Source organism: Pelobates fuscus, chromosome 5 (assembly GCF_036172605.1).
Source record: "Pelobates fuscus isolate aPelFus1 chromosome 5, aPelFus1.pri, whole genome shotgun sequence".
In the NCBI taxonomy this organism is placed as follows: Eukaryota; Metazoa; Chordata; class Amphibia; order Anura; family Pelobatidae; genus Pelobates; species Pelobates fuscus.
In genome coordinates, this window is record NC_086321.1 from 157948556 (window position 1) to 157970913 (window position 22358).

Consider the following 22358-nt stretch of genomic DNA (forward strand, 5'->3'; position numbering starts at 1 on the left):
GGTGATGTCACAGCACAACGGGAATCTAACAGGGGAAGAGGTGAAAGTAATCCTCCTCCTCCCACAACCACGCCGGCAAGGACAGTACGCTTTAGAGACATGTTGTTGATGGAGGACATGCAGAGCTTTTTAAGTCCTACGCATCGCCACAGCCCTTCGGGGTCCACCCTCAGAGAACGACTCGACCAACAGGTAGCAGACTACCTCGCCTTAACTGCAGATATCGACACTCTGAGGAGCGATGAACCCCTTGACTACTGGGTGTGCATGCTTGACCTGTGGCCTGAGCTATCCCAATTTGCGATAGAACTTCTGGCCTGCCCCGCTTCAAGTGTCCTGTCAGAAAGGACCTTCAGTGCAGCAGGAGGTATTGTCACTGAGAGGAGAAGTCGCCTAGGTCAAAAAAGTCTAGATTACCTCACCTTTATTAAGATGAATGAGGGATGGATCCCGAAGGGACTGACAGTGGGCGATACAATCGACTAAAAAAGGCCTGATGAGGGGGACGTAACAGGCATTAAACTGATAAGAATAGTACTACTTAACACACCACTCCTATCTGGTGGCACATTAGATTACACGCGCAGTGCGCCGAATTTGAAGTAGGAGGACAAACCAAGTATCTTTTTCCATCTCTCGGTTCCTAAAATCGATGCCATATACACGGTCCCTGATAGGGGACGTAACAGGGATTAAACTGATAGGAATAGTACTACTTAACACACCACTCCTATCTGGTGGCACATTAGATTGCACGCGCAGTGCCCCAAATTTGAAGTAGGAGGACCGACCAAGCATCTTTTTCCATCTCCTGGTTCCTAAAATCGATGCCATATACACTTCCCCTGATAGGGGACGTAACAGGGATTAAACTGATAGGAATAGTACTACTTAACAGACCTTATAATAACGCAGTGAGAGGCAACGCAGAGAGAGGAGTCTGAAGAAGAGAAGTCAGAGGAGGAAGGTGGCTTTGAGGAGGTTGAAGACCAAACACAGCAGGCGTCCCAGGGGGCTTGTTGTCACCTTTCGGGGATCCTTGGTGTTGTACGTGACTGGGTGGAGGAAGAGACCTTCAATGACATCAGTGAGGACAAGGGACGGGACATGGCTAGCTTGGTATCCAACCTTGTGCAAATGGGGAGTTTGCGGTTGTGCAAATGGACTGTTTGCGGTTGTTTGTGGTGCGTTAAACGGGGAGTTTGGTCTGTCACTGTGAAGCGGGCGTAACCCTTACACTACCTGATCGATACAACATCATACCTGATGTTTTAAAGCACGTTATTCCAAACAATTTAGGAATGTTAGGTGATTTCTGCCCTTTATGGATTAAAACCAGACTCTGCATCAACTATGTAATTTTCCATGGGAGTTTTGCCATGGATCCCCCTCCGGCATGCCACAGTCCAGGTGTTAGTCCCCTTGAAACAACTTTTCCATCACTATTGTGGCCAGAACGAGTCCCTGTGGGTTTTAAAATTCGCCTGCCTATTGAAGTCTATGGCGGTTCACCCGTTCGCGAACATTTGCGGAAATTTGCGTTCGCCATTCGCGAACAGAAAATGTTATGTTCGCGACATCTCTACTCATGTATTGTGTACATGTTCTGGGTTCTGCTTTCTGTCCTTCTCTGGTTCTGGCTTGTTCTAGTCTTGTCTTGCTATCTTGTTTGGTGACTTTTCTAGTCTTGCCTTGTTTCTAGTACTGGATACATATCTGCTGCAGAGCCTCCCTATCCAGATGCTTAGAGGTCTGCATATTATCATCTAGCACCTGGGATACGCAGAAGCTGGATCAGGGCCCTGATATGTGGCCGCACAAATGCTGGTAATAAACACCAGGGGCCATGTGGTTACCCAGCACCAGGCCCTGATAGTCCATTTCCATGCTGTGACTCCTATCATCATCATCAGGCATACAGGGGTCTCAGTCTTCGAACCGCCACCCATGACAGTATGTCAGTAAACTGTTTATAGTGATCTGTGTGAGATTGAGTATAGTTAGATGTTTTTAGTGAGCTTGTATATGTATTTGAGCTTTCTGTAGTGAGCTTGGTATGTGTTTGTAGTGAGCGGTGTGTAGTGAGCTTTCTATAGTGAGATGTGTGTAGTGTGTATATAAGAGCAATGACCAACATTTTTAATTAAAAAAATTATATATATATATATATATATATATATATATTTCTGTATATAGAAAGGCACAGCCTGTAATTGTGGGAGGGGTTACCTGCTGGGTTAATTCAGAACCTTTTGACTTCCGGTTCAACTCACCAGGACATCGCTCCCACGTGATCTTGCTACGGTTCAAGTTTTCCCCGCTCCAGTCCAAAGCCTCCTACTGCGGCAGACCTCCGTACCTCACCTCTGTCAGGGCTTCTCCTCCCAGTGGCCATGCTTGGCTTCAGGTGCTACAGACCTCAGACTTGGCAGACTCATTGCAGCACCAGCCATCCTAGTTACTGTGTTCGTGCCTCGCCAAACTCATACCTCCACGCTGCTGCGGGTTCTGCTTCCAGGTTATGAACCGTGAGTCTCCCGAAAGGGTCACATTCACGCCGCACCCGTTCTCTGGTAGGGTAAAATCAACTGGCTGTCCTTTTCTACTACTTCCATAGTTAGCTGTAACTTAATCAATTTCTGTGAGGCCAACACCCATCCTCATACAGAGGTATTCAGCCCTCGGCCCAACATATAGCTAGCGCCTCACATTAACAGCTTCTGGTTAACAGTTAGGGCCTCACCTCTCACGTCCATTGATATTGTCTCTTATATCATCACTGAGAGGCCAGCATTCCGGCCATTGATTATTTGGGGTCCCCTGTATCATAGGTAGAGCCTGTCTTAGCCACTTGGCATTAGCAGGACCTCATATACCATTTAGTCCAGATCATTTTTTCGCCTCTGGCTTTTAGCTAGAGCCAGTTGACACAGGACCAATCTCCTAGTCTAAATACTCTCCATATCCTATTAATTTACTAGCATGTCTCAAATCCCAGAACAAGAAAAGGAACTCTCATTACTTGGTACCCCAGCCAGACCTCCCACCCCGGCTGGTTCAAGCATCCCGACGGAAGATCTAGACTCAGCTAGCCCTTGTTCCCTATGCTCCTGGACAATCTCGAGACTTGCAGCTGAATTAAGGCATTTAGGAATTCCATTTCCAGCCACAGCTCACAAAGCTGAGCTTTACAGACTCCTAATCACTGATGCCTGTACATCTCTGCTGGGTGCTAGCATACAACCCGGAATATCTAAAAACTACACTGGAATCAAGAGTATGATGACCACCCTACTCACCTCCAATAACACTGTTAGCGTCCGGCTAAAAAAAAACAATTTTTGGAATCTCTTCAATCACTGACACACAGCTCACCCATGGGGCTCCCCACTCCCTCTACATCTCTGGGTAACCTCATCTCTTTTCGAACTCTACTCCTAGCACATCTGCTCATATTGTTACTCCCGCTTACTTAGTACCCTCTACTAGTCACAATGACATCATGGAAGGTAAAGATGTGAACTTAGTTTCATTACTGATTGCCTCTCAGGATGGGTTGGAGAATTAATCCTACTGCTATGGTGACCCCAGACTCAATCGTAAACTTATTATCCCTGAATTTATCCTCGCATTCGGACTGTATTGTGACGTAATTTGCTCCACCTCACCTCACCATAGGGAAGAGCTGGATCTCTATATGCATACGTTGGTGAGTCTGGGGCACAAGTACGGTGGGGTTTCTTTCTTTAACTACCACAGGTCTTTTTCGGCCAAAGCGGCAGCCACCCCTTACACAATTCAAATCTCATACCGACTGGAGTAGCCTCGACACAGAGTTGTTCTGTCATCACTTTGTGGGTCTCAAACTACCTTCTTGTGCCATATATGTATCTATCTCCCATTCCACCAACTCATGCCAGGGGATCCAAATCTCCCTACTACTAGTTGTTCATCCTTCGGTCCTTCTACTGCTGAACACCGAGGCTTAAAAGGCAAGTTGGGCAGGCCCATTGTGTATCTGGGCAAAGCTCAAATATGTAACAATTTTAATTCGGGCAGTTGCGGATTTAGCTCGTGCAGACTGCTGCACATTTGCTCTGTTTGTTACAGGACACATACCATAACCATATGACCTAACCATCTGTACCCTAAACAATGTCTGACCGAAATTTGCATTGTCAACTTTGCATATTACTGCAAGCACACCCATCCCTTCACTTAGTCGACTTTTTGTTTCAAGGTTTCACAGACGGTTTCCACACTGGCCTAGTAACACTCCCCACTGGTATTTACAAGTGTCAGAACTTACAGTCCACTCTACTTGACCCCCCTCAACACTGATGTATTACTTAAGAAAGAGTTGGACAACGGATTCATTATAGGCCCTTTTTCACATCCACCTTTCTTGTGCTGGCATACCAACCCTATAGGTATAGCCACAGGGAAATCTAACAAAAAAAAAAAAAAAGTCTATCGATTTATTGGCCCCACATTCATTGCCTACTCCAAGCCTTAATTCACTGATCCCCCCCCCCCCCCCCCAAAGAGTTTTCCTTGCACTAAGCTACAGTGGACGATGTAGGTCCTTCCACCAAAGGAGACTAGACACAGTAAAATTACAAGCAAGTTTACCAATAGAGAAGGTACAGCATATCAAGGAAACTGTGTAATGTTTTTTTTCCAAGAACACGTGTACTAGGGTAGAACTACAATCTTTACTAGGCACGTTGAACTTTGCTATGAGAATTATTCCACTGGGCCGGGCATTTATTTCCCGACTGCTGTGCCTTCTTCCCCATCTTCATACAGACAAAAGTTCAACATCTTTGGATATGCAAGCCAAAGCAGATTTACACATATGGCTCAGGTTCTTGTCCCATTGGAATGGGAAAATGATGTTCATTCCCTCGTAGTCTGGACTGATGCCACCTCAATTTAAAAACCCTTTCCTAATACCATCAAGGTCTACCAACTGGCATCCAACATCACATCCTAAGCGTATTTCCCAGCACAAGCCTGTTTAGGTATTCTTACCCGGTCACAACATCCCTGCTCATCAAAGACCTGGCTATTTAAAGTCAGGCCACCTCCAATACAGGACAGTAACCACTGGGTTCATCCCTTCCACCTCCTCCCCTTTATTACAATTTAATTGGTAGACCCTCTTTTATAACAGGCCTACCTGATACGTCGGTTTCGGCACATCACAACCGACTTGTGTATACCTCTATCTTTTCATTATTACAGCTTATTGTTCCAGACTACAAATATATATATATGTATGTATGACTTGTAAGGGGCCCAAGAGGTGATTTTGCCCACGGGCCCAGAAGGCTGTCAGTCTGTCCCTGCAAGGTAGCATCTCAACACATATCTCAGTTATCTTGCTGAAATGATAAAACCGTTTTAAGGCTGCAGTATTAAAAATGTAGTTAAAGCTATAGTGCCTTAGAGTCCATCTCTAAGAAAATAAGCAAGTCATTGCCTACAGTGAGATTGGCTGGTGGTGTTTAATACCACTTTTCATTTGACATTTAAAGGTAATGACAGCTGCAAAGATAATATAGTTGCTTATATTTACATGTGCGTTTTATGTTAATGTCTGTAGTCATTAACAAAATTGACTGCAAAGGGATTTATTCAAAAAGAGGTTTGAGTTGGTAATACAGTATGTCCGATGGACAATACATATGTAATATTTCCCATCGTACATGTAAGCTCCTTCCATTTTGTAAATGAGAAGGCTGGAAGGATTGTTTTTGCAATTACATTAAAGATAAGTGAGCAAGTTCAAAATGGTACTGACTACTTAAATTATAGTCTGTATCCACTGTCATCAATCTTGTCTAATTTATCCCATGCTAATTTCAACCTCAGGCCTGTTACTGTGGATAACACAACAGTTAAATACACATTTTAGGCTATTTATTCTTATGCAAATAGCTTAGCTGCTCCTAAAGTATGTTTAAACATGAAGTAGTGTCACTTATCTTGCATTGATCAGCTTCTATGAACAAAGAAAAAAAAATTACAAAGGGAAACTCATTGATTTGTTGTCATTGCTCCCATCGGCAAAATAATTTATTAAACAAGGAAAATAAGGGGTTGATAGACCTGAGGAAGATAGAAACAGATCTGTAGCTTGGATATTCAATAACTACTTATTTTCCTTCAGCATTATCTGAAGCAAAATTTATAAGCATGTAATTTTTTTGTAGGTTATCATTTAGCATCATTATTCTTTAGGCATTCAACGTGGAAGAAAATAGCTTATCACTACATTTGTCATTTGGAGCAAATACTCCAACTATGGCTTTAACAATGTGCAAATATGACTGTAAATAGCCTTTCTGAGCTAAAAAAAAACAAACAAAAAAAAAACTTAGTTGGACTTTAAACAGACAATAATGCTTAAACCTTATCTCAAGCCATATAAAATATAATATTTAAAAATTCTGAAATATACAACCATGGCAGAGAGCCATGGTTATTCAACAAAGTGTGAATTGCCAGAAATTCAAGTTGAATTCCAAGACAATGTCAAATTTGTGATCTAAATAAGCAAATTGGAAATATTTACTTTAGAGAATAACCATTAGAGAAATCAGTAATTTTTTTAGCAGGTAAAGACAGGGGGAAAAGCCATGGATCGGTGGCTCCGAGGTGCCAGATTTTATTTTATTTTTTGCAACCCTGTGGGCATGAAACCATTCCCCTTTATAAACACTCCACATTTCCCACTACTGAATGAGCATAATGGAGAATATAGTACATAGACATTAAATGGAAACTCTACATTAGAAATATGAATGTGTTAATCCTTCACTATTCTGACTTCATCATGGCTACCTCTCCACCACTAGTGAAAAAAATCCTATGCTTATCTATAGAGAATCATTGGCAATCAGCATCTGTTCATAAAGATGCATGATATCACTATTACAAAAACACTCACAAAAGCATGCATACTAGGGATGTGCATGAGAAAAATATTCGGTTCGGTTCTGCATTCAGAAATTCAGGACTTCGGAACTTTGGCACTTCGGTTCAGTTCGGCATTCTGAAATTCAGCAATTGGGCACTTTGGACATTCGGAAGCATCCGAATGTCTGAATATCCGAAATTCCTCCGAATTTGAATTTGGAACGAAACGAATTGCACATGTCTAATGCATACAGGCACACACTTACAGTGACACAGACACATACAGATACGTACATACATATACACACTCACTGTCATGCAAAAAAAAAAATAAACACTAAAACCCACATTAACTTTCTACAAATATACACAGGCATGTAGGCAGATACAATATAGTTAGCCTCTGTTCTTTTCACCTTTACAACTTGTGTCTCTCTGTCAGCCCCTGTTCTTCATCTCTAGTTCTTCCAAGCAACATACCTGGAAGTCCTGTTTATTTACTCGGATGCTACTTCACCTTCTCATCATTCACATACACATGACAAAAGTATTCTGTATGTGAAGTGATAACAAGGGATGTTATGTCACTTCCTATCCCTTCCTGACTCTAAAGGTTCTCTTTTGTAATGGCACAAGTGAGCAAATACATTTTGAGACATAAGCAGGGCCTAGTCCAAGGGCAAGAGTTTTTCTAAGCTTTTTCATAGTTCCTGTTTTTGTTGCAAATCATTCACGCACATGACTAAAGTGTTTTTTGTGTGAGGAGATAATAGGGGATTTTACTTTCTACTTTCTTTTACCTTTCTGCCCCACTTCCTCACACAGAGTGCAGTGCATGGAGAGTAAGGGCTGCTGTAATGGGACAGGCACAATTGTAGGCACCATCAAGGCTCCCATGTCCATCCTTTGCACCCCTCACATCACACATGCTGCAAAGGGCTAGCAATAGCCATTTTTCATTATCTTGTTATTTTTAAATTCTTATCTAGCACCCTTATACAGAGTGAGAGAGAGTAAGATACACATAAGGGGGATAAGGAAGGGGGGTGGGAGGGGAGGGACAGGAGAGGGAATCTCCAGACCCTTAAAGAACTTGTTTTGGTCCAGATTCCATACAGAGGTATCCAATTTGTGATCTACCTTGATTACCTACTTATTTTATTTGACTCTGATGCAGTTTGCTGTTCAGTTTCTTGAGTACTTGGGCTTTATGGTAAACCATGATCAATCTGCTCTGGTTGCATTTCAAGCAGTTCAGTTTCTAGGATTTGAGGTGTACGATTATAGAAAGAGGATATTTAGAGGTGAAGAAGGCCCTGTTTAAACAAGCTCACAATCTATGAGCATTTTTAAGGTAGGCAGATATATATCATTAGGTTTCTTGCACTGGGACACTTACTGGTGAGGTGATCTCACTGGGTTTTGAACAGGGTTTTTACTATTGCTGTAACAAGCCAGTCTATTATAATGCATTAAAATATGGTTTGCTTGTAGTAACTCATTTAATTATAGTTTTGATCCAGATTGTAAACCAATTACTATAGTTACTGCTAATTAGGTGGCAAACAACTCTCTGTGCAGTTCACAAAACCACACTAAAACTGTTACACAATTTCATTTCTTGCAGGAATCCTATAACAAATTTATAAATTCATTAAATACTAGTTGTTTGGATTCGGCTTCCCTGGTTTTCTTTAGGAATTATCAGTATAAGCAATCCTCACTTGACTCCATTCAGTCTTCAGAACCAGTAGTAAATTCAAATTTTTTTTTCAAATATTTTATTTTTTTATCTGAATGCTTTTCGCTGCTCCAAATACATTTTTATTCCCAACCAGTCTCCTACAAATAGTATTAAATCAGAATTAAGCAACTCATTGAAAGTAGTCGCTTAGGTAAGCATATACCATTCAAATACTTTACTGCATTTTAAAACCGAGGACAGTGGAGATAGGCATAGAAGGAAGTGTATGCATGGATCACAGTGAAAGGTATAAAGAGAGCAGTGCACACTGGTTATTGGCAGGAATGAATGGATTCTAGGAGCAACTGGCATAAAAGGAAATACAGATAAGAGATTCTAGGGTATAAAAGGTATAAAAGGTTAAGTGTATAAATGGGAACCAGTTAAAGGGAAAGGAGAAACTCGCTCGTTTGCCATTAACATAATCCACAAAATCCACAAAACAATAACCCACTTTATGGAGAAATGCTTTGCATGGATAGAACTAGATAAATAAGATATTAATATCAAGTAACATAATGTGTTGCATAATTTATTTAAACATACATTAACAATATGCAATTTAACATGAAGCCAAGAAATGCCAGATTAGTATTTGACATTCCATAATGCCTGCTGGGCTATCATGACAGCTAAAGTGGACATAAATAATTGTCAAATCACACTATGGTCTAAGAATATGTTACAATTACCCATTAATAAATCAAATCAATACAGATGGATAAAATATCATCTTGTCTTTCTGCCACTATAACAAGCGTCCCTTAGAGCTTGCTTTTCATAAACAGACATTTATAGTTTGTGCCATCACTCTACAGCAATTTGTTAAGAACCAATATATATATACCATTATTTGTATTCTAACAACAAAATTGAGCATGTTCCCAAAGGGAGAATGGGTTCAAAGCTAGATCAGCTTCGGATATAATGAAATTTCATCACCCCTTTGTTAGGTCTTTGAAATGGTAGTGGCTTTAAGATAAAAAATAAATAAAAAAAATACTGTATTCTTAACACTATAGTGTCCCTCTTCCTCCCCTCCCCTCCCGTCGTGCCCCCATTTAAAATACCCATCTTATTCCATCTAAGTCCCTCAGCGCTGATTCTGTCTCCACCTCTTCCAACAGCAGCACCGAGGGGGGAATCTAATACGCATGTGTGGCAAGCGCCACAAGCATATGAGTCCTTCTCCGCATTGAATCCATGATTTTACAATGAAGGATTTTAAGATGCTGGCTGTCCTCATGCAAAGCTTGAGGACATTCAGCATCATTTCACTGAGTTAAACTCTGTGAAACAACAGGAAACTTCTCTAGTGGCTGCCACTAGAGGCAGTCTCTTAATCCTGCAATATAAACATTGCAGTTTCTCTACAAAAAGGTCAGGGTTAAGATGACAGGGATACTGCACCCAGCCCACTTCAATGAGACAAATGCCTATAGTTTCCCTTTTTACCATTTCTGGTAAAGACCCTGAGGAGCCAGGCAAGGCCTAGGCAGAACAGGGACATGTGAGTGTGAGGGGAGTGTATACAGAGGAATGTTTTAAAGTGGTTTTGGGATGTGAGTAGAGTAGTATGGGTGTAGATGGGTGGGCTAGTATAAATAGGTTGCCATCTTACAGGATTGCAGCCAGCATAATTATCAGTTGAGAACAGCTTGGTAATTGCTGGTTGTTGCTCTCATTATACCTGCTTTCCAAGTGCTGTTTGCGGTCAGGGTCAGTATGGATATCGAAGCTGTCCCCTCTGCCCTCAGGGCTGAGGCCTTACAAGATGCAGACTCAGTTGGCTCGTCTTCAGGCTTCCACGGCTGTTAAAAGCAATAAATAGCAAAGTTGATAAAAATGAAGTAAAGGGTGCTACAATCACCGTGTGTATCAGTCCAAACACACAAAAAGCAAGTGTTAGGAATACATTACATTACTTATAGTGTTAGGAATACATTGCATTACTTATGTGGAGGTGGACTATCTTTTATTATTTGTAAGGTATCATTTTTACTGTTTGTTCAATAAAGCTTGTGGTGCTGTTTTACACATGAATCCGGTATCCTGGATCTTCTTTGGTGCTGAACCAAACAGGCAATAGCTGTGAACCCAGTATCCAGATCTGTACTAAGTGTCAACCATTTCTTCAGCATATACAGCTTTTAGTCTGAGCCAGCTTGTAAAGTGTCTCAGAACCATGTGAGTGGATACAACTCTTCTTGAACACATAAAAGTTTATACTATATAACTCTTTGTGTGTTTTTCATTTTGTTTATACATTCATCTACCATTTGTCCAATATGTGGTATAATTTATATTTTATTGTGTGCTCTCACCACTATTTATTGTACATAACACTCCGAGGCTGTTTCTGCCATCCCTCCCGGCGGTAGCGGAGGTCCACCAGAGCGTTTCGCCTCTCAAGGGGAAGCTATGGACCCTCCTGGGCTCAGGAGTGCAGGCCTGGCCTTGTGGAATCGCCGGTCTGCGGCCGCGAGACTTGCTTCACCTGGATACCTTGGAATGTTGTTCAACGGCCCCATCTTTGGACGCGCAGGTTAGGTGTGGTGAGACCCTTCTCCGGTTACTTCTTTTGGGGGGCTTAGGGTACTCGTTTCAGGTGGGACTTCGTCAGCCTCTGCCCCAGTGGTCCCTGAATCTCCAGTGCCTACGGTGGCTCCGCTGAGCCTGGAGGTTGTGCCAGCCGCATATGGTGCTGTCTATACATGCTGGCACTTGCCCCCCTGGATTTTTCAGCTTGTGCTGGTATTTTTCTTTTGAGATTTAGAATAATGTGCAATACTGGCACCAGTCAGTAGGTGCTGCTGTGTATGGAGCTAGGCAGGGATAAGAAGCTACATCTTATCCCTGCTTCTCTCTCCTGACAATCTGCAGGGGAGTAGCACATTGTGCAGCCAGCAACTCCCAGCCTGCAAAGACAGCCTACAGATCAAATAAGTGAAGAATGGGGGGAGTGTGGGGGCAGCCTACAGATCAGGTAAGTGAGGCATGGGGGGCAGTCTACAGATTTGGTAAGGTAGGCATGGGCAGACAGCCTACAGATTAGGTAAGTGAGACATGGGAGGGAAGCCTACAGATTAGGTAAGTGAAGCATGGAGGGCAGCCTACAGATTAGGTAAGTGAGGCTTGGGGGGAGCAGCATACAGATTAGGTAAGTGAGGCATGGAGGGCACCCTACAGATTAGATAAGTGAGGCATGGGGGGAAGCCTAAAGATCAGTTACGTGAGGCATGGGGGACAGCGTACAGATAAGTTAAGTGAACCATATCCTAGCCTTTGAAAAATTTCATATTGAACCTATTTCAGGGACTGGATCCTTGGTGTTGCCAATGAATGAGGGAGGGCTGCTTGCTGTGTGTGTTTGTGTATTCAGCAGTGAGTGTATGTATTCAGCAGTCTGTGTGTGTATTCAGAAGTGAGTGTATATATTCAGCAGTTTCTGCTTGTATTCAGTAGTCTGTGTGTGACTGACAAGGATAAATATCAGGCTGAAGCAAGAACTGGAGAGTGGCTCTGAGGCAAAACTGCAGGATTCCAAATCTCCTGTTGGGCACTTCTGGAACGACCACGTCTGGCAGTCTGGATGTCACTGTGAGAACTGTGAAAGTTTCGGGTGCTCTTTGGGCCCACTGGTGTGCTGAATTTTGGATGGAATCCTGGCATTCAGCGGGGTTAACTAAGAACTTGGCTTTCTTGGAGCTTTTCCCTATCGTGAAGCTCTGGGGTGATCTCCTCAGGGATCGTAGGGTGGTCTTCCACTGTGATAAATATGGCGGTTGTGCTGGCCATCAACAATTTGGCGGCTTCTTCCCCTCCAGTGGTTTGGCTTCTGCGGTGACTAGTACTGCGCTGTTTGCTTTTGAATGTATATTGTAGGGCTGTGCATGTGCCCGGGGTTGCTAATGTTACAGCAGATGCTCTTTCTCATTTTCAGTGGTGGGAATTGAGGGCGGAGGACAAGGTGGGCTTACAATGCCCAGCGGATCTGTGGGGCCTTGGGCTGACCTTATAATGTCTCAGAGTCTACTTGGCAGCGTTATGGTAAGGCATTGAGCGAGTGGGTGGAATTCGAGAGGCAGCTCGGTGGTTTTCTGTCAGATGGTGAGCGTGTGCAAAATTTTTTACAACTAATTTGGTTCTGGGAAGCATTGGGCTGTTCCTCCTCGGCTGTGTCCGGTAAGGTGTCTGGGCTGAGGTTTTGGTTTAAGCTCACCAGGGTTTTGGACATCATGAAGGTTGTTCTAGTTTCATTGGTTATGAGGGGATGGTGTAAGGGGCCCAAGCTTTCGGACTCACTGAGGTCGTTTTCAGGCGCTATTATGTTGGGCTTGTTCACGGTTCTGCTGCAGGTTTGTTTCTCCCCATTCGAAGTGGTGTTGTTTCGGTTAGCGTTCTCCTTCACTTTTTTTGGAGCCATGCGGGTGGGCGAGCATGTGAGCCTATCCAAAATGGTCCTTGGGGTTTATTATGTGGGGATGTTTTTAGCGAAGCGGATGCAGTGAGACTTTTGATTTGCAAGTCCAACATGGGTCACTTTACAAAGAATCCCTGGCTCTATGGTCTGTCCTTTGGCATTTCTTCGTGCTTTCTGTGAGGTTCCTCCAGTGGGCATGGGTCCTGTGTTGGTTTTATCAGGGTTTTCTGCATGGCTTTGGAGGTTTTGGAGCTGCCTAGTGCCGAGTTTGGGGGGCCACTCCTTTCATATAAGGGCTGCTACTGAGGCATCTCGCCTGGGGTTGACTGAGGAAGTTATCCAGAGGATTGGGAGATGGGAATCTGGGAGGTTCCGATCGTATGTTTCGACCAACTGAACTGATTCCGTTTCCGTTGTAGGTGCCAGAAAGGATCATCGGCCATTCTTATATACATTGGGCACGACAGCGGGCTGAAGTTTGCCCTGGGGAACTACAACTGGGCCTGTCACCATGTCAGGATTACTAGTTGATCCAGCACGCAGAAATAGTATCACACCTAAGACTAAGGTTAACGTCTCACCGGACCTTAGAATGGCTGGTCTTAACGTAACCAAGATTAGTCAAAATACTTGCCGAGGTCAGGGATACAGAATGAGACACAACGATGAGGGAAAGCCAAAAGTCAAGGATACCAGAAATCAGGGATGTCAAAATTTAAACCAAAGTCAAAACCAGAATAATACGATCAGGAACACACTCTCGGATAACCAGCAAAGGGAAACCACAACAGCACACTGATCAAAAGGTAATTTGGGTTTAAATAACCATCCTAAAGCTATAATTTCCTCTATGTGGCCTCTGACCCCAAAATGTGCATGCATGTCTATGACGTGATGCCACACGCATGTAAGCGCCACTTTTAATGTGGCAAAATGCTATTTCCCCTTCAAAACTGGAACTGCAGCGGCCGGCATCTCCAGGAACGCTGCACACTCTGGGGACCAGGATGGAAGGAGGTCGGGTAGTGGCCTGCTGCGAGCAAGGTAAGTATGTATTATTTCTGTGGGCGTGACAATTGAGTTTCCTTGAGTCCACGCCTATAGAATCCCACAGCACCGTGACACACCAGTGGTGGCAGAAGTCCGTTGGTTCGGTACCCTGGGGATTAGGTGGGTGTAGGGGTGTGTTTACCCCAGAGGCAAACAAGGCACCTTTGGCGGCACTTTCTGGGGGGGCAGCAAAAAAAGCCGCCCCCCCAGTGGCCCTGGCTAATGCCTTGCCAGCCTCTTGTCCTGGGAGGCCCCTCAGGGCCTCCCAGGCTTGCAGTGGCGGAACTTTCCAGAACCTTTTCCTCCTGTTCAGCTCCATTGCACGCATTGCAGTGATGCCAGAGCCAGAATATGACGTCCTTCCGGCTCTGGCATCACTACGCGGTGCGTGAGTGAGCTGATCAGGAGGATCAGTGCTCCCTCACCGATTGCCGGCCATCCAGCAGGCCCACTGGTCCCCAGGGAAAGTGATAATCCAAAGGTAGGGAGGCTGGGGGGATTGAATTTTTTTTTACAAAATTGTGTCTGTTTGTGAGTGTGTGTGTGTGTGTGTGGCTGTTAGTGAGTGTGTGTGTGTGTGTGTCTGTTAATGAGTGTGTGGTTGTCTGTTAGTGAGTGTGTGTCTGTTAGTGTGTGTGTCTGTTAGTGAGTGTGTGTGTCTGTTAGTGAGTGTGTGTGTGTGTGTGTGTGTGTGTGTGTGTGTGTGTGTGTGTGTGTCAGCGAGTGTGTCTGTTAATGTGTGTGTCTGTTAGTGTGTGTGTCTGTAAGTGTGTGTGTCTGTAAGTGTGTGTGTGTCTGTTAGGAAGTGTTACTATGTGTGTATGTGTCTGTTAGGGAGTGTTACTGTGTGTGTGTGTGTGTGTGTGTGTGTGTGTGTTAGTGAGTGTGTGTCTGTTAGGGAGTGTGTTACTATGTGTGTGTCTGTTAGTGAGTGTGTATGCATGTCTGTTAGTGAGAGTGTATGCGTGTCTGTCTCTGTTAGTGAGTGTGTATGTCTGTTAGCTAGTGTATCAGTGAATGTGTGTCTGACACTGAGTGTATATGTGTCTGTCAGTGAGTGTGTATGGGAATTTAGAATGCAGGGGGGAGGGGTGTCTGAGTTTTGTCATGCCTAGGGCAGCACAAAACCAGCATACACCACTGGGTGGGAGTGCCTGTTGCCTGAATTGGTCCATTTGCCCGGTGTACTCTGTGTTCCTGATATTATCTTGATACATGCTGGGGGGAACGATCTTGGCACTATTCTGGTGTGGGATCTGGGGGAGGTAATCTAGAAGGATTTGGCTGAGCTATGGCTCAGTATCCCGAGGGTGTGTCTGGTGTGATCCAAAGTGCTATCTCAGAACTATTGGAGGGGGACATGAGACCCCAGGGCTCTTGAACAGAGCAGAATCAAACCTAATAAGCTGATTTTGAGGTTTGTGAAGGGAATGGGGGGGGCTCAAGGTGCATCACTGCATCTTTGAGCGTAACACAGCAATATATTGTAGGAGTGAGGGGGTCCATCTGACAGAGGTAGGACTGGATCAATTTAATGTATCATTGCAGGATGCACTGAAGGAGGCCATGGCTTTGGTGTTGGAGTGGCCCCTGCTGATTTGGGGGTAAACCAGCGGGTCTTGTGGCTAAATATGTCCCTTGTCAACCAGGAGTTGGACCAGCGGTCCGTGGAAAGTGGATTGGTAGGGCTGTCCCTCCCCTAACCTCAGGTACAGTTATGGATAACTAACATGCCCACTGAGCCAATAAGTGGCTAGTGCTTAGCATTACGAAATGGATGCCCAAGAAAATGCCTTGTGCTGGTTGGAACTAGGGGGGAGGGGCAGCTGCCCTAAGTTATGTTTGGTTGGCAATGTGGTACTCAATGACATATCTATTTACTGAGTAATTATATATATATATATATAGTGTTTTATGTTATAAAGTTGAAGTTTAAAGGTGTGTATATATATATATATATATATATATATACGGTATATATTTTTTTTTTTTTTTTTTTTTTAATTCAAGCTGTGGCCTATTTTAATCCAAAGCAAGTCTGTTGTGGTTCATTTTGGAAATAAGAGGTTGGGGTGTTTTATCAATGGTGAAGGTTTATGCCCATTCACAGTTACCCTCTACCTACGCACATGTGTGTACAAGTGTATGACAATGAGTATGTCTGCATGCTAAACAGAGACAGAAAGATTTAGAGAGCTGGAGAGATGAATGGAAAAATAAAAAAGGCAAACTTCATCAAATCTTTACAATGTGTCTATATTTGCGTTGAATACTACTGCCATCTGTGGTTTCTATCAAATTAATAAAACTTGCAATTCTCTGCATAATACAAATTAAATACTAAATCTGAGATGCAAGTGACAGTTTAATATTAACTCCAACATATTAAGCTGAATATAATAAAGAAATCAAACATGTAAATCCTATGCCATTTGACAGATGCACAAATAAGATGACAATCATATGCTCCAGGCATCAATCAAAATAATTAGAGCAATATTTAAAAATAAAAATAAATACATGTCCAAGCAATGGTAAATGACTTTAATATGTTACATTCTAATCTATACTAAATAACTGTGAAATAATAACTTGAGCTCCAGGACCACATCATGACAGATCACCATCTTGAAGTGTGGATAACTACAATATAAAAAAACAATATTGTAATAGGCTGCAGCTTTATTACTAAGGACCTGTGGAGATCATTCATTGCTCCATCCAGTCACTTCTTGTCTAGTATTGAGCAGTTCTACAGGTAGTGAAGGCAATCTCTAGGAAAGTAGTACATATCAAAATGACATGCTCATGAACTCATGGGTTACCAGCAGAACATATCCCAGAGCATAATGGTGCCTCCACCTGCTGTCTTCCCATAGTGCATCCTGCCACCACCTCTTCCCCAGATAAAAGACACACACGCACTAGGCCATCCACCTGATCTAAAAGAAAATGACTACGCAGTTCCATACACAGCTAACTGCGCTGCGCTGTGTTCTGACACCTATCTTTCAGAGCCATCATTCACTTTGAAGCAATTAATGCTCAAGTAGCTCTTCTGATCAGAGTAGATTGGCTAACATATACTCATTACGTGCATCAATTGGACTTGGGTACCCATGACCATGCTGCCAATTCACCGGTGGTCTTTCCTTGCACCACATTGGTAGGTTGGAATAGGTTAACCAATGTCCGTCCAGGTTAACCAATGTCCGTCCAGGTACCCTAATATGGGCTGCTCTGCCAGTAACAGGCAAAAGAGTGCCTTTTTAAAGCGAGCAAAAGAAGAACTATAATTTTATTAAATCCCTGTTTGGGTAAGAAACAAAAAAAAGGGTGTATAAATAAACAATGTGAATTTACAGTAAGGAAAGTCACCAAATTTAGATTAGAAGTAAGTGAAAATTAAAAATGAAATGAAAGAAATTAAAAGAAAAGGGGAGATGGGCAAGCTTGTTTTTTTTGTTTGTCATTTTTTTGTGGATTGCAAAAATGGGCCTATCATCTTTTTTCCATCAATCGTCTATCCTTGGTGCCTCGAGCATAATTCCGAATCACAAATCAAATGGAACAAGTTTGGCAATTTTACATTTTGGTTGGTTCTTGAGCCAGCTACCTTTGAGCTCAGAGATTAGGAATTCGATCAATGTCAATTTAAAATTATGGAAGGCAATAGATATATATGGAATGTCTATATGTACTAATAGCAAAGAAGTACACTATAAACTATCTATAGAATTGCAATTTGATCTATACACTTGACGGCAATCTGGATATCAAAATGTAAACATAAATGAAAGTTTGTTGTTTGTAAGATATATTTTAAATCAAGGTTTACACAAAGCATCATCCTTTATTAATTCCTTACATACTGGATTTGCTTTAGATTAAAACTCGGGCAATAGCATACAAATTAGCAGAGTGACACAAGATTTTTATCCACTTTAAACTATGTTCCCCTTGAGCATTTATGCCTCCCATTAAACAGCTTGTACAACAAAACCTGAGTTTAACGTACATGTATAAAATAAGAGGGCTCAAAGACAGCTGTTACTTCCCTTCAAAGATGCTAAGCTTGGTTATGAATACAGAATTGTAAAGCAGCTGCTGTTATGAAATAAAACTGATTAAAAACACAAGTAAAAGAAATGTCATTACCATAACATTTAAAACAAAATTCAAAATATCGAAATAAACATACCTTAAGTGCAAATATTATATTTTAAAAATTCTGATTCTATGACTACATCTTTGATAAGTAAATATATAGCATATTATAATGCATTATTTATAATTGTTTCTATACTCTCAGTGAATTTCTGGTAAATTAAAAAAATAATTTTAAAGGGTCACCCTAAATACCATAACATCTTAGCAGTTTTGCAAACTTGGTGGCGGAGAGAACTTTGCACCCATTCTTTTATGTTTTATTCAATCTTTATTTTTTCTGTGCTTAGAGTTACAAACGTGCTTGTAAAGCCACAACAGCAAGAACAAGCTTATGCAAACATTTCAATATAAGCAATACTATGGCACGTGGTAAAACTGCACAGTTTTTTTGTATAAGAAACAAGCTCAAGCAAAATATGTCAGTAGAAAAATTATCATAAGTAGTAATTAAAGCAGACTATGCAAACTGATGGTGTAATTAGTCTAAATAGTTTGATATTACAGCGTATATATGAGTAACCATCTAGATGTACAAGATGGGTAAATCACTGAATCCCCACACACTATCGCTACAGAGAGCAAGCAAATATTTATAACAAGGGCATAAAAAGGAATATAAATGTGAGATGGTTTCTACTAATGCAGGAGGTACTCATAAGGTTGGCAGGCTATTTGCTTAAAATAGGAAGTCCGGTGTCAGCCAGTACCCATGTTCCTGGAATGTAAGATGGTCGTTGTAGAGTCCTGCAAGACAGAGGCAAAGTAGGGCAACACTCCAGCCACAGATCTGTACGATGTCCAGCATCTCTGTGCCACAAGCTCAGGTGCTCGTAAAGTCTGAGACCTTTCCATTAGGGAGAGGGCCAAAGCTTCTGGGTCGCAGTGACCGTCAGTAGGTCTTTCACCTATGTGGTCTCTGCATACATGTTGCCCAGATGTGACCCATTCAAACCCAACTCACTCTTGTTTGCTCTCGCTCCTATTTCCAAGGCAGTGTTGACCCAATATAAGCTTAACATTTTCCCCTAAAGCAGTCGAATATTACTTCTAATTGATACAGCATTAGGTCATCTATGCCATGCTGGGCCTGCACAGGCTGTGTTGGCTCATGCCCATGAGATAAGGATGTGTCCACCATTAGGAGGGGTTCGGCCACAATCCTCATTTGTGCAGCGTCTGCTTCCCGATGTAAGCAGAAGTGTGTGGAGCAGGCCAGCAGGGACTAGGAGAACCCCCACCAGTCCAGAGTGGGACATGATACGCGGCCGCGGATCAGCCTGTGGGATTCCACTCCGAGCCAGAACTGCACTAGGCCGCAATGGCACAGGACCAGAGCTCTGATGTAAAAAGTCACAGAAATGCACCAACTGGTGCCCACAATGTCCCAGACATGGCTAGATAATAGCAGAAGACACCTGTACCACTGTATCAGTAGTTATACAAAGATTAGGGCAATTTAGGTGAGGAGCTCTCTATCCATGTGACTGCTCACAATGGCACCAAGCCCCGTCCCCCTTGCACCAATTCTTATTGATGAGACTGCTTGTAAATCGTAACAGTTTGCAGCTGTCATGTTGTTAAACAGCTGTGACATTAATCTTCCAGGCTTCCTGAGTTGTATCCAGTGTATGTCACATTGCTCTGAGGGATATGCCCTGGGTTTTCTAAAATATTTAGACGTTTAAGGGTGCATATTGATACAGTGGGCTTCTAATATGAGAATATGATCCCATATAATGAATATTCCAAGCACAATGTCCACTACAGCATGCTGAGCTAAGCTCTGCAGTGCACGGACTCCAGCTGTGCTCAACGCAAAGTCCCAGAAGGTGACAGTGCCGGTTTAATGAAACCATTAACTTCTAAAAGTACTATAAGGAGCAAAGTGTTTATAGCTTCAATGTCCCCTCTGACATTTATCTCCTGCCCATAACTCACAAGGTTTCCAGCAGACTAGCATTTACCAGTCTTCAACTTGGATCTAGGGTAAAAAATTGACCACTTTTCAGTTAGTTACCATTGCAGCATAACACCATGTAAGATCTGCTTTAGCAAGTTAATACAGTGATCGTTCAGATACATAATAAATCTGCAGTTTCTTCTTTTATTTTTAAAACAAAATTTCAAAAAATAATATATTTTCTTTTTACACAGACTAGAAAACAACAAAAACTTTCTCTTTATTCTTCGGACTTTCCAAAAAGATATGATTTGAATTTTTGGACATTCCATACAATTTACTTTTTCTTTACAGTCATTAATCATTGCTTATACATTGTCATATTTGATCTTATTTATAGAATACACAGACACTGGCATTGATAGTTTATAGCCTTTCTGCATGGTGACCTTATTTTCATATAATAAACAGGCATTGCATATTGGAGTATTTCATTTCAATGTATTACATTACTTGTGCAAATGTTCAGTTAGAGTAAGTGATCATTGTTACTATGTATTATTACTAATGATTATACTATGTGGTAGTGTAAGCAGTGGTGTATTTAGGATTTGTGTTGCCCTAGGCAGGACGGTGCTCGGGCAGCGCCCCACCCACCATTTTAAATTTTTCCCACCCCTTCCTTTCAAGGCCGCACTTTGATTGACAGATGCTCACTCACTGACAGACGCATAATCACTGACAGACGCACGCTCACTGACAGACGCATACACTCACTGACAGACGCATACACTCATTGACAGACACACACTCTCATAGACAATGACAAACAATGATATACACACACTGACAGACACACACTCACTGACAGACACATACACTTACTGAAAGGCCCACACTCTCATATACACTGACAAACAATGACATAAACACACACTATTACTTGGACACACACTGATAGACGCATGCACTCACTGACAGACACACGCACTCACTGACCGACACACACACATTCACTTACAGACACACACACACACACTTACAGACACACACACACACACACACATTCACTTACAGACACACACACATTCACTTACAGACACACACATACACACTTACAGACACATACACACATACACTTACAGACACATACACACATACACATTTCTCCCAACACTCACAAATTATTATTTTTTACATTTTATTTTAAATCCACCCAGCCTCCCTGGGAGAGCTGGAGTGGATTGCTTACCTGTCCAGTAGGGCTGCTGGGTGGGCAGGCAGGTGTCGGACAGGCAGAGTAGGTGGCGAGGGAGCTTTAATCTTCCTGCTCAGCTCCCTCGCGCACCGCTTAGTGATGCCGGGAGCCGGTCTGACATCATATTCCGGCTCCCGGCTTCATTAAGTGGCGCAGAGCAGGAAGAGCTCAGGTGAGTATGCTCCCTCACTGCCCACTGCCCACTGCCAGCCTCGGGGGGGCTCAAAATTGGCCAGCCGGCCAGCTCCAGAACCCCCCAGGACACAAGGCAAACAAGGGATCTGCCTGGGTGTTTAGGGGCGGCTTTTTTGCCACCCCCTGCAAAGTGCCGCCCAAGGCAGATGCCTTGTTTGCCTTGCGGAAGACACGTCCCTGAGTGTAAGGCAAGTATGACTAAATTACTGCATGTATATAAAAAAAAGAAAGGGAAAAATACACAATTAAAAACGTCTATCAATGACCTTAGAGCCAAGAATCAAAATAAGCTCATGGACTGCAAATCAAGTAGTCAAATCAAGTGGGATCTTTAAAATGTTATCAGAGATGAATGTAATAGATGTAATACATATATATATATATATATATATATATATATATATATATAGTGACGGAGCTCCCTTTACCCCAGCTGGATACCTCCGCCAAGATCGCTTCCTAGCTGGAACCGGGAAACCTGAAGCGCTTCTGCCCCAGTCGCCACATCATCACTGGGGCATTCAGGAGCTTGTCCACCCGACTAGGCTTCAGCTCTCCTTCCAGGTAGCTATCTTCCCCTCTGCCTATTCCACTGCAGCCATTCTCCCAGGCAGGTATCGTCCCCTCTGCCCGTTTCCTCTGCAGCGCTGCTTACAGTAATCAAGAGAGCTAGGCACTTGCAGCTTTCAGGCCT